The sequence below is a fragment of the Mus pahari genome, chromosome 16, assembly GCF_900095145.1.
Source record: "Mus pahari chromosome 16, PAHARI_EIJ_v1.1, whole genome shotgun sequence".
Lineage (NCBI taxonomy): Eukaryota > Metazoa > Chordata > Mammalia > Rodentia > Muridae > Mus > Mus pahari.
Window position 1 is genome coordinate 22,842,398 of NC_034605.1, and position 12,954 is coordinate 22,855,351.

At 42.6% G+C, this 12,954-nt stretch overlaps 1 protein-coding gene across 1 annotated transcript in view; it reads right to left on the reverse strand.

The window, feature by feature from the left end:
• Nucleotides 1-12,751, reverse strand: part of Stard3nl (STARD3 N-terminal like) — a 39,478-nt gene extending 26,727 nt beyond the window's left edge. The window contains exon 1 of the mRNA XM_021215635.1: nt 12,648-12,751. The gene's annotated coding sequence lies outside the window, so the exon portion shown is untranslated. The remainder of the gene's footprint in view (nt 1-12,647) is intronic.
• Between the last annotated feature and the right edge of the window lie 203 nt (nt 12,752-12,954).

A 12,954-nucleotide genomic window follows, 5' to 3' on the forward strand; every position in this document is an offset into this window, starting at 1 on the left:
ATTCATACTGGCGAGCCTCCACAATGCTGGAAGATGAGATGCAGGTGACTGGAAGAGAAATGTAATCATCTATCTCACCCAGCTGTGAACTCTGCAAGTTCCAATCTTGCCCTGCCTGGCAAAATAGGTTCACTGGTGCTACAATGGCATGCACATTATAGGAGTTACCAACCATTTTTTAAATTGGTTATCACTGTCAAATCTGTGGCTATACACACACTGTCAACAAGGTCAAGAACCTCTGGCTAGATAGGTCATGGGCACTAGTAAAGAGCCTGCTATTATTTTGCCAGAAGAACATACACTAAAATTCCTCCTGATGACTCATTGCTATGTCCACAGATTAGTTCGTCACTCAACCCTTATGAGAGGTTTCTTCTTGCATTAGATAGCAATTAATCCAGAGAAGACTCAGAATTGGTCAATGTACAGAGAATAAAAGACAACTGAGTGTTCAGTCCAATCTTAGTTTCCTTTCTTAGATTTATATTTTAAAGGATGTTTGTGGATCTCTGTAGGGTATGTGCACATGTGTGCAGGTGCACACTGAGCCCAGGCATATCTGATCCCCTCCTGGAGGAGCTGGAGTTACAGGTGGGCTTATAAGATACCCTATGAGACTGTGCTGGGAACTGAACTCAAGTTCTTTGGAAATGCATCATGAATTCTTAACCACAGAGCCATTTCTCCAGCCCCTTAATATACTTTCTATTATTATGATAAACACCATGACCAAAAGCAACTTGGGGAAAGAAAGGGTTTCTTTCATCTTATAAATCCCAGGTCAAAATCTACCATTTCGGAAGGAAGGGCTCGGCAGAAGCTCAAGCATAAACTTGAAGACAGGATTTGAAGAAGAAACCACAGAGGATCGCTATTTACTTCTGCCTTGTTCTCCAAATGTATACTCAGTTACCTTTCTTATACCTTCCTGAACCACGTAAGGCTGGCACTACCCACAGTGGGCTAGGCCTTCCCACATCAGTCACTACCCAAGAAAATGTTCCACAGACTTGCCTATAGAGCAATCTGATATAGACATTTTCTCAAATAAGGTTCCTTCTTTCTAGATGTCTCTACCTTGTGTCATGCACAAAAACCAACAAGCGTAAGCCCTAAATGTAAGGACGCGATCTTAACACTCAAGACTAGGGGATCATTATGGAAGAAAGAGCAGAAAGACTGTAAGAGCCATGGGTGGTGACTTCAAGGAAGTGTTTGTAGACAACTGACGGCAGAAGCAAATACAAACTCAGTGACTACGACACATGCCCAGGTCCTGCACAAGCTTACTCCAGACACAATCCCAGCCTAAAACAGGGAAGTGAGAATGAGGTCCCACTCTTATCTGATGATTTTTTTTTTTTTTTTTTTTTTTGGAATCTGATTGCTTTTGAGAGAGAAAAAAAATTATTTTCTTTAATGAAATTCTCAAACAACTAATAAAAGAATTATTTTTAAAGTTAAATCTCTTATAGTAACTATTTTGCACTCCAAAGGCCAGAAGTAAGACTGTGTTTGTCACACATTCTTCATGTTTCCCAGGCCTGTCTTTTCTAACACAGACAAATCACAGCTTAACTCCAGGAAGCAGGCAGGTGAGTAGTCAGCCAACTCCACAAGCCTCTTCCGAGAGAGCTGAGCTCCTGTTCACTTAATAGCACCAGACTTTTTCTTTGGAAGGTAGGGTAAGAACTCCAGAAAGTGTTCACTTTAGCTGATGGCAAATCAACCCACTGTCTCTAGTGTAAGAGGATGCTAAGAAAAATACCTGGGAATAGCCAACATCAAATTCCCCCGAAGCCACCTGAGACCACCCTCCTCCACTACAAACTAGAGCATGTAAATAAAAAGATAAGCCATTTCCATCTATGACCAGGAGTGTTTACAGGTAAAAGTTGCCATTTCCTGTAATGCAATGTGCACACAAGATGGCCCCAGCTCCAAAACTAATTTTCTAATGTATACTACAAATAAATGTCTGCAGTTGAAATCTTAGTGAATGTGAGTTAGAGATGTCAATCTTACAATACAGATGCCTAGATTTAAAAAAAAAAATAAAGAAATAATCCTCTCTCTTTTTCCATTAGATGTTTTTCACACTTACACAAGCAACTAGAGGATAAGAATCAAGTTGACGGCCAGGGTCACCTCTATCAGGCTAACCTGAGCTTCAGAAAACAAAATCATGTAAAACAGCAAAGACCACTAAGACGCAATGCAACTACAGGCTGATATTCTGAGAAATCCGTATACTACACACCTGAGAAAGTCCCCCCTCCCTCCCTTTTTCTCTTTTGTCCCTCCCTTACTCTTTCTCCTCCCTCTCTTCCACCTCCTTCATTTGTTTAGACACAAGGTCGCATGTAGCTTAGGTTGGCCTTGAGGAAAGCCTCAAACCTTCTGCCTCCACCCCAAAAGTCCAAGTGTAGGAATTTTAGGCATGCCCTACCATATCTGGCTGTAAGAGGATCTCTAAAATCTTATTAGGAGTCTGTAAAGAGTTTAAAGTAGTAATATTCTGAAAAAGTTAAATCTTGTAACTTTTAGAAAGAGATAAGCAATTACAACTATCAAAATTCCAGTGACTAAATCAAAGATTCTGACATTCACACATTACCTATAAAAACTTCCACATATCCAAGAATAGCCACTAATCATCACTAAGGTCTTATTTACAGCTCGAATAGGAAAAGGTGTTAAGGCTGACTCTGCGGCTGCTGGCTCCATGCTCACTGGTGAAAAGCACAGCCCCATCAGCTCTCACCAGCACCCTCACCAGCACCCTCACCGTTTTCTCAATACCTCTCATCCGACAATCCAGTCTTTCTAGTTTGCAAGCCCCCAGTTCTGCCTGGTGCTCAGAAACAAAAAAGCTTTCCTCTCCCTACTCTGCTTAGGAATTTGAGCTTCTTGTACAGGTTTCGGGGTCTGCACCTCTGCCATACTTCAGCTCCACCTAGAGTGCCCATTCTGCCACCACCTATCAACAGCCTAGCCACTGCTGCAGGAAGCTCACTTGACTGACACCTCCTCTCTGCATCCCTGGGCATCTAAGAGGCTTCTGGGGCCTCTGTCAAAGGCTCAGGTGCTAGCAGCTTGGATCTCAATGTGGAGAGATAGATGAAACCATCAAGAGGCAGGGCCTGGAGGGGAGCCTGGCTCACTGGAGAGAGACAGTACTGAAGTTCTCTGGACTGGCTGATCCTGAAAAGAGCACAAGACTGTAAAAGAGAAGTTGTGGGCCCTGAGTCTTCTGGTTTACCAAGGGACCCTTGCCAGAGGCTGAGCTATCAGGCCATGAATTTCTATCCTCCAAAACAATAAGCTAAAAACCCTCTTTCTTTTTAACACTGAGGTAGACTTTACAAAACATAAAATTATAAAATTAAGGCTTTGAACATACTCTCAATACTGTATGATTTTCACCTCTATATAATTTCAAAATATTTTCATCACTGCCAATGGAAATTTCATAGCACTTACACAGTAACTCCTTATTCCTCCCCCTTGCCCTGCCCTCACAACACTGATTTGCTTTGAATATTTCATAAGATTGTGCTGTAATTTGTATAACTTTTACTTATCACAGTGTATTCAAGATGCACCTATTCTATATCAAGTGTTAGCAAAAGCTGGCATGCTGTTCTCTTGCTTTCTGTTGCTGGGATTAGCACTATTACCACAAGCAACTTGGGAGAAAAGGATTTATCAGGTTTACACTCCAGGCCACAGTCCAGCACTGAGGGAAGTCAAACAGGAACTCAAGCAGCAGCAGCAACCACTGATGAGTGATACTCACTGGCTTACTCCCAGGCTAGCATTCAGGTACCTCTGTTAAAAAGGCCAGGTCCACCTTCCAGGGCTGGCTCTTCCCATAGTGGGCTGTGCCCTCTTACAGCAATTACCAATCAAAACATGCCCCAGAGACAAGCCCAGAGACAAGATTGATCCAGGCAATCCCCCAATTGAACCTCCACCAGACTGTGTCAAGACTATGACAATTCCAAACTGTGACAGCTGAAGTTAACTGGGAGACCTATTTGCAAACTAAACCACTTACTTATAGAATTATTCTATAGCAGTCATTTTGTTATAATACCTTCAAGACTGCCTCTATTATTCTAAGTGGTCACCTCCGAAAACCTATACATACAAGCAACATCATATAAACTGAACGAGTTGTAATTAGATATACACATACACAGAGGATTACACATACACAAATATATATATATATATAACAATAATAAAACAGAGACTATAAATGTGAGAGTAAAGGGAGGTATATGGGAAGATTTGGAGGGAGGGGAGAGAGAGGAAATGACATAATTATTTTTTGAGCTTTTTTTGCAGGATAGGTGATCACATTGTAAACTCTGAGATTGTGTTATTTACTGAAAAAAAAAATGTTTCCAGTTGTGGTGTGGCTCAACCCTTAGCACATTCCTTTAATCCCTCTGGCTGGAATACAGACATGCCCTTAGGATTCACCTTTAATCCCAAAAAATGAAGGTAAAGTTAGTTTGTTGAAGGAAGTACCCATGTTTGAAAGTGATGTGTAATTGAGTGACAAAGTGATAAATCAGATCAAGATTTGACAGAATAGGAGATGCCCAACTCTTATAAGAAGAAAGGGAATACATTTAAGACAGCACAGAGAGAAAAAGAGAGGCAGGAAGCAATTTTACCCAGCAAGTTTTATGGAGACAAGTTGAAGAGAAAATGAGTTAGACATAGAAGGAGAAAGAAAGAGCCAGAGAACAAGGAGGACACAGATCGCCAGAGTTAGTGTGAAGCCAAGTAGAGCAAAAAGCCAGAAGCCAAGAGAGATGCCAGAGTGACTCAGTCAGCTTAGACAGGAGTTTGAGTCAGAACAACTGAACTGAACCATCCAGAGTTCAGAAAGAAGTAGGAAAGGGTAAGTTTATTCAGCAGCAAGTCTCATTCTAGGCCTAGATAAGATTATATGGAAGCTATAAGCTTCCATGACTAGGCCTAGCTTTGCAGCCTCTGAGGCAGCAATTACTTCAGGCAAATAAAAGTTACTTTTACAGTAGAATATTATTATTTTAAAAAACAGAAGCTAAAAGAATGCTCCCCCTCCCCCTCTCTCCCTTTCTCTCTCTCTCTCTCTCTCTCTCTCTCTCTCTCTCTCTCTCTCTCTCTTTCATATTGTTCATAGGTCTTCTGTGAAGCACAATATCAAGAGCTCCTATGGAACAATGAGGTATCCTTTCTTTGTCTACATATCAAAAGCTCTTTGAAAGCCAGGCATGTGGCGCCCACTCTAGTGGTGGGGTCAGGAGGAGCACAAGTTGAAGGGCATCCTCAGCTATGCAGGGATCTCAGAGTCATCTTGGGTTATATGAGGCCCTGCCAAAAACAAAACAAAGCAAAAAAGAAAAATAAGAAAACAAAAACATAAGCAGAAATTTTCCTAGAGAACAATGCATGATCATAGATAAATGGTGGGCATGTCAGACATTCTATGTCCTTGTTAGATTTTTAAACTACAAATGCCAATGTATAAACCTAAAGAGGGCCAGGTGTGCTGGTGTATGCCTTTACTCCCAGCACTGAGGAGGCAGCAGCAAGTATCTCTGTGAGTTCAAGGCCAGACGATTCTACATAAACCCCAGGACAGCCAGGACTACATAAAGAGACCCTGTCTCAAAAACATGAAGTAGGGGAAAGGATTAGAGAGCCTGGGTACTTACTAATTAAAATTTAAAATAAAAAAAATTACACACATGGTTAGAATTTCAAAATGATATATTAATATACCAAGAATATTTTGGTTTTTTTTTTCTGAGCTAGGGTCTCATGAACTCCCTGTATAGTAGGAGGTGACCTGGCCCTGACTCACCTGCATGTACAGTTATGCTTATCCCCAATATTATGTTCAGTATCTATTCTTGATAACAGAATTAATAAAAACAACCTAACCTTCCCAAACAGATCAGATCGGTTATCTTTCCAAAATGTAAAAGCACAGGACAAAAGTGCTATATACACAGAAAACATAAACATATCAAAACTATATGACTCTGACCTACCTACCCATCACAAACAAACGGGCATGTTTATTAAGTATCTCCTGCATGTAAAACATTGTGCTGGTTGCTATGAGGGAAAGTCAGATGGAAAAGACACTGTCCCTATACTCATGTACAAATTATACAAGTAGTATAAAAACTAAGTATAAAATAAATATAAAAAGAGAAGGCTCGGTATCAGTTTGCGACTAGAAATGCCATCAATAAAAGGCTTGTCTTAGGAGAAATGTAACTTTGAGTGATCTGGAAGGCTACTGTGTACCAGTGAGGAGGAAGACAGGGCTACTTAAAGTGAACCAAGCACACCCATGTCCAACAACAATGAGTCGACCTCTGCCTGGGGAACCTGGGGGAGGGGACTGAGGGAAACAACTGGAAGGGTGGAACACGTGTGTGCGCAAGTGAGAGAGGGTGGAAAAGCCAGCAGGAGAGTGAGGACACCTTCCCATAAGTCCAGGCTGAGGAGACCAGGATCCTAAGGGCAGGGCAAACATCAAAGACCAGTGAGAGGCCAGTGCTTCTACATCATCGCTGGCAGAGAACTTCCTTGTTCGGAGAAAGGTAAACAAGAACTCTAGGGTAAGTGGCTCTCAGCCATGTGAAGTGTGCTGTGGTTCATACCTCCAGGACAGAGGCACACAGAGTCCGAGTGTCCTCAATGCCCTGAGAGATTTTTATTTAAGCACTGAGACGTGTACAAGTTGTGAAAGAAAAGACTGTGAACAGTGCCTGTCACAGTAAAGGCTGGCAGTTCTCAGGGTCCACACCAGCAGCAAAGTGCGGAGCAGGGTAGATGGCCAGCTTTAATCTCCGCATTCCTTGGGCTGAAAAGAACACAAGACAATGCCTGTGGTGAGGACCTGAGCCTTCCACTCAGCATGAACCTGACTTCCATCATAGAGTGGATGCACACGTCCTTAGAGCAGCAAAGCTCTACCACAGACCTCCAAAAAGGACCTCAGCTACCAAGCGGAGGCTCTGGTTACCTGATGGCTTACACGCTTTCTAAACAGGGAATTACTCTTTAGCATGCAGAGATGAACATTTCACCGATGAAATCCCTAGGCTTCTAGTATCTCTTTAAAAAAAAAAATAGACAACCGGCCAAATTGTCCATCTCACCATTTTGGCACCTAGCCAATGTGCTTATTACTTATGGTATCAGCTGGTTCCTGCTGGCATCTGTTTTTCCTTTTTATTACCAGGTCTTTGGATAACTGATAGTGTTACATCAGAGGGGCACTGCCTGGTTTTACAACCCAATACTGCCACGTTGGTCAAGTTACTCATCCTTTCTATGTTTTACAAAATAGGGACAATAATACCGCAACCTAACTTAGAGAGAGGTTTGGAGAATAAAGACAACAGATGTTCCCCATGGGGCAGGGCATTGGGGAGTCGAATGTGCTCACAGCCATGTAGTTTTGCTCACAGCCAGGCACTTGCCATATAGTTGTCTATCTAGCGCTACAGTACAAAGCCCCCATAACAAAGACTTTTCCATTCCAATGTCAGTGGGACTGAGAATGGGAAACCCTAACATAGGCCATCAGAACACCTCTGGACACAGAAAATCTTGTGCTAATTACTAGCAACAACGCCAGTACAAGTCCTGGCTTGGTGACTTTACCTCAGCTGGAGAAACTTCTAACACCTCAAGAGCTGCTGTTCCCTTTGATGAGTTTATAACACCACAGCAACAGAAGAATGGCACAGGGAGCTGGAGAATCGGACAGCATGAAGAGCAGATAACCTCTGCAGAAGCCATGAATTCAGTTCTGTTGGGAGTGGCTAGCAACCACTTCAACTCCAGCTCCTTGAGAACCAACGGAATGCTCTCTTTTGAACACTTCAGGTGCCCACATATACAGGTGCAGACAGCCAGACTCCAACACACACGTACAAACACACACATTTTTTTTAAAAAATGTTTTAAATAAGCTAAAGAGAAAAATGTTACTGGATTTACTTGATTCTGAATTATTAAATCAACAAACAGGAAGTGACTAATTCAAAGAATTGTGGAATATATTTTTCTAAAACAAAAATAAGAGTGTACTATAATACTCAGTAACATGCAATATTTGAAACGTCTATTTTCTACAGAGATATAGGATACAAGAAATCTATAACTGCTTCAGCTTTAAAAGCTCTAAACAAAATCATGCATTTAACAAACTGAAGATTAACTAGTCACAAAACACTGGGGGGAGGGGTAGACTATGTGAAACTGAAAAAAACAGAAGAGACATGTTTCAAACTCAGAGTAGAAAACCAATCCTAATCCAGCTCCTGACCAGGAAGACCCTCCAGCCTTAAACAGTGTGAGTCAAAAACCCCAGATGAGAACTGAGGCTTTAGTCTCCATTCACCACAAGAAAAGAAGGATCTTCTAGATCTAAATCTGTTCACAAAGAAAGGAAACGATCAGAAAATCTGTGATTGGTGTGCTTGCTAGGAGTTCTGAAGTGCAGCAAAAGCCTGAAGAGCTGACGGACCAGGTCCAGGAAAGTGGCCAAGAGACCCAAGGCCAGTCTCTCTAGACCCCAGCTTTTCCATCTATAATATTAACAATATTAATGATTATAACTATCTTTTTTTTTTNTTACGGATGGTTGTGAGCCACCATGTGGTTGCTGGGATTTGAACTCCGGACCTTCAGAAGAGCAGTCGGGTGCTCTTACCCACTGAGCCATCTCACCAGTCCGATTATAACTATCTTAACACAATTTTCTCAGTAGCAATGTGCTCTCAACATTTACATCTAAAGATCTGAGATTCTCAAGAGACCCAATGGAGACTATGTCAGACCCAAGATGGAACAGGAAGACAATTCTGTGGAATCAAAGCCAAGAAAAGCTTACCAGCACTTCTTGAAAACATGGTAATGAAAGTGCAGATAAAACTAGGAGACTCAAGACTGCAAAATCTACAGCACGGACAATGCAGATGAAGTCTTTTAAACTTCAGCCAACACAGATCTGACGGTGCATCTATGGTAACACATGGGCAAAGGGATGAAGATAAAACATGTTGCAGAGAGAGTGGTCCAAAGGTTAGGAGAAAAGAGAAATCTTCCATCAATAGGAGAAGGGAGATAAATATTTTATCGAGAGGGTCCAGCACTGGGATAGACTCTGAGGTACAGTTAGAGCTCTCGTAGTCATCAAGCAGAACACGGCAGTGGCACAGAAGTGGTCAGGGTCCCTGTTTGGAGCACAGGACTCACCCTGACTAGATAGCCTGATGCCTACGAGGTAGATAGAGTCTGATGCGGATAGCCTAGATCTCTAAGAATGTGGGCATCAATTGCACGGACATCCTTCCAGACAGTGAGACTTGCTCTAAATATACAGTTTTGATATTTTGAGATCAAATGGAAAAACCTCTTTTGCATAAATATAAAGATCTCTGACATTTAAGAATTCTATTTACAGTATTTTAAAGCTATGAAGCACAATTTCCATCTTGATGGCAGCTCATAAGGGCAGCCAACAGCAAATTAACCTACTCATTTTAATTTTTATATCTTTACTGTTGTTAATCTAACATAGTTCTTCGAATAAGAGAACCTTAAAACTAATGGTTCTCTTTAAAATTTAGGACAACCAACACTATTTCTCAACCATATACCAAACTGGTTCCTCAACCATATAAAGTTTATAAACTGGCTTCTACCTTTTTAAAGTAGCATGAGAAAAGTACATCACTGAGTCGGCCCAAGGGCTTCCTCAATCATGGGGAACTTCACTTGCTACCAGAAACAAAGAACCAGCAAACGGCATGCCATACTACCTCATGTCTATGAAAAAGATCAGGCTAGGAAAATAGTTAACAACTTTTAAATTTCAAATACTTCTGAAATTACAACTTGAATTAAAATTGTTTCAGGGGTACTGGGGATTGAACACAGGCCTACTCAGGCATTCTTTCCCTGAGCTACAATCCTGCCTTCTTATATCAGGAGACAGGGTCTTGCTATGTCCAGACTGGTCTACAACTTGGGATTTCCCCCTCCCAGGGCTTTGCATATAGTTGGTATTGTAAGTGTGTACCAATGTCCTGGGAGTCACTTACAAGCCATAGGTACCACTGTACTGGGAGTCACTTACAAACCATTTGTACTAATCACTGGAAGTCATTTACAAATGATAGCCTTCTAACAAAAAGGAAGGGTGCATATAAAGTGCTGACACACACTTCTTCAGAAAAAAAAGAAAAAAAAAAAAACAACCTAAAAGAGCTTTATTTTAGTCCAAGGAAAAACATTGCCCCATCTTTGAAATTGTCTTCTGTGAGTTAAAAACATGAGTTGTTTCTAGATACTGACATGCCGTACTTTGAAATATATAGACACTCTCTGCTATGGGATTTTCATGAAGGAAACAGAACCAAAAAGAAAAAAGGCCTAGCATGCAAATTTGGAAATAAGCATTTGGCAATCTTGGCATTTTATGTGTTGCACTTTAGGAACTGCTGCATATCTACAGTTCCAGAGCCCCTTCTCCACTGAAAGGGTCCAACGCATGAGTTCCAAAATGCAACAGCAGAAACCAAATTTGAAACATCAACCTGTTGATCCTCTACTTGCTTCAGGGAGAAGGGGCGGAGCATGGTGAAATGGAGTAAAGCTAACGACCTCCATCAGTCTAGCTGAGGTAACTTAGTGTATATTCTCTTCACTAATGAGAAGTTTAGTATTTGCAGTATGTCTGAAGGAACAGAATGCGTGTGCCACGCCCAGAAAACTGCAGGAACTAAATAAAGACAGAGTAATCCTTAGAAATACAAGGGCTAATAGGAAAGGCTCACCTACTTACCTTACCGTTACACCTCAGCACTTGTTTTGATAGAGCAGGACTGCCTGCCAGTGCTTTCCAAATGGAAAGTAGGTAAAGACTGTCCTGGAAATGCATGACAGCTGGGAAAAGGGGGATAAAAGCTAGAGCTGAAGATAAGCAGAGGGTTTGAGTCTTGCATACAGCAGCAATGAAAAGAAAAACGACTGTGGGATACAGTACTAGGGAATGGAAAACCATTCTTAAGAGGACCCCCCCAAAGAGAAAAATATAAAATGATTAATGATTTCATAATCAAAATAAATAGAACGCTGCTGAGAGTTTAGGAGTGCCTCGGAAGGCATCTGAAGGCCACACTTCCACAAGGACGCCTGTTCCTTCTTCAGCATTGCCCAGCCCAGGACAACTCAGCCACCTCACTAGCCCACCATTACGGATACAGCACTGCTGGACTCTCGTCCCGCTGTGCCTGCTCTTCCAGCCTTTGCACTGTAACTGGACACTTCCTGCTCTTCCCCTGACTAGATCACTCTAAACATTCAGGTCTCATCCGAAGCATCACCTCTTCAGGGACATTTCCCCAGATCCCACAACACAGCCACACTAATGTCCTTTACTGCCAGATTTCTAGCATTCATTCCTATCTAAAATCATATTTTTATTTGCACATATATTCTATCTTCACCAAAATAAAAGGAACCTGAGGGCAGAAACCTTATCTAGTGTTCATACTCAATTACCAACACCCAAAACAGCGTGTGGCATCATATAAACTGTCTAATAATTAAATCCAAGTGATAATCACTATCCTGAGAAGATAAGTCCTTGGAGCAGTTTAATTCAGTTTCTTGAATGCATTTGATAATGCAATCTTTAAAGGTTCATGTTTGAGACAGGAAGAACTCAAAGAAAAATGTATTCTTCCTTAGAATACAAAACATTACATATGCATATGTATGAATATTATGTAGAGGGGGGCAGTCTACACTGTCCCTTCATGGGCATGATTATCTAGCATTTTACTTATGTATAGATACAGCCAAAATACTGTAAACTGCCCTTTGTCATCAAATCTGGCTCTAGAAGTGGACGATGGATAGAGGAAGCATAGATGGGAATTACTGTTAGGACCCTTAAACAAAAACATCAGATGGGACTTGCTATAGTAACTCCAGAACACTGAAAAGTCAGACCGGCTACTGTGTTCATTCATTCAGCTTTACTAACCTTACCCAAACTAGTACTGGGTCAAGTGATGGATTCCATCTGTGAACAGACAAATGCCATTGCTACTGCCATACTAAGAGAACACTAAGAAAAGTTCCATAGTGTCCACCCATGTTCCGATCAGAAGAGGAAGAAAAAGAGCCCTACTGAGATTTAAAAAAAAAAAAAAAAACTAAAGGCAGGTTGAGTGGGCAAAGCGGAGAGCTGAAACCATGGCTATAACATTCATGACTCATGCTTTAATTTTCGTTTTGTTTTGTTACATCAGGGCTTTCTTCACGAAGGCACAAGGCCAGTAACAGAGAGTACCTGCCGGCCTCCACCCGCATGTCACCTTGGTCTTGATGGGGATGCAAGGCACGGGGCCGAGGCTGGACCACCTGCCTCCCGGTGAGTGTGGGAGTGGGCCCGGGGCCAGCTTCCCTCCCGCGCCCCGCCGCGTTCCGCGGCTGCACCCCACAGGCCCCACGGCCAAGGCCAGGTCTGGGGAGCCCGGCGAACCCCGGAACCTCAGGCAATTGGCTTCGCGACCTGCCCAGCAGGGCGCGGAAAGACAGCCTACCTCCTCCGCGGCGCGAGCCGCCCGCCGGCCTGCTGACACCGCTCCGCGGTCCCCGCCGGGGCTGGGGCGGGGCTGCAGGGCGGGACCCTGTCCGTGACGTCGTCAACGCGCTGGGCACGCAAAGACGCTGCGGCTTGCAGGAAAGGCAAATAGTGGCAGAGGAGACGGTGGATTGGTTTGTAGAACTGTCAGTCTTCGGACGACCAGTAGGTGGCTCAGAAAGGAGGTAGTGGGCGGTCCTAGGACTAGCCGCGCCTCCAAAGCCTGTTAAGGTATCCAGCTTCCAACTGCAGGGTTTTAGTGGGTT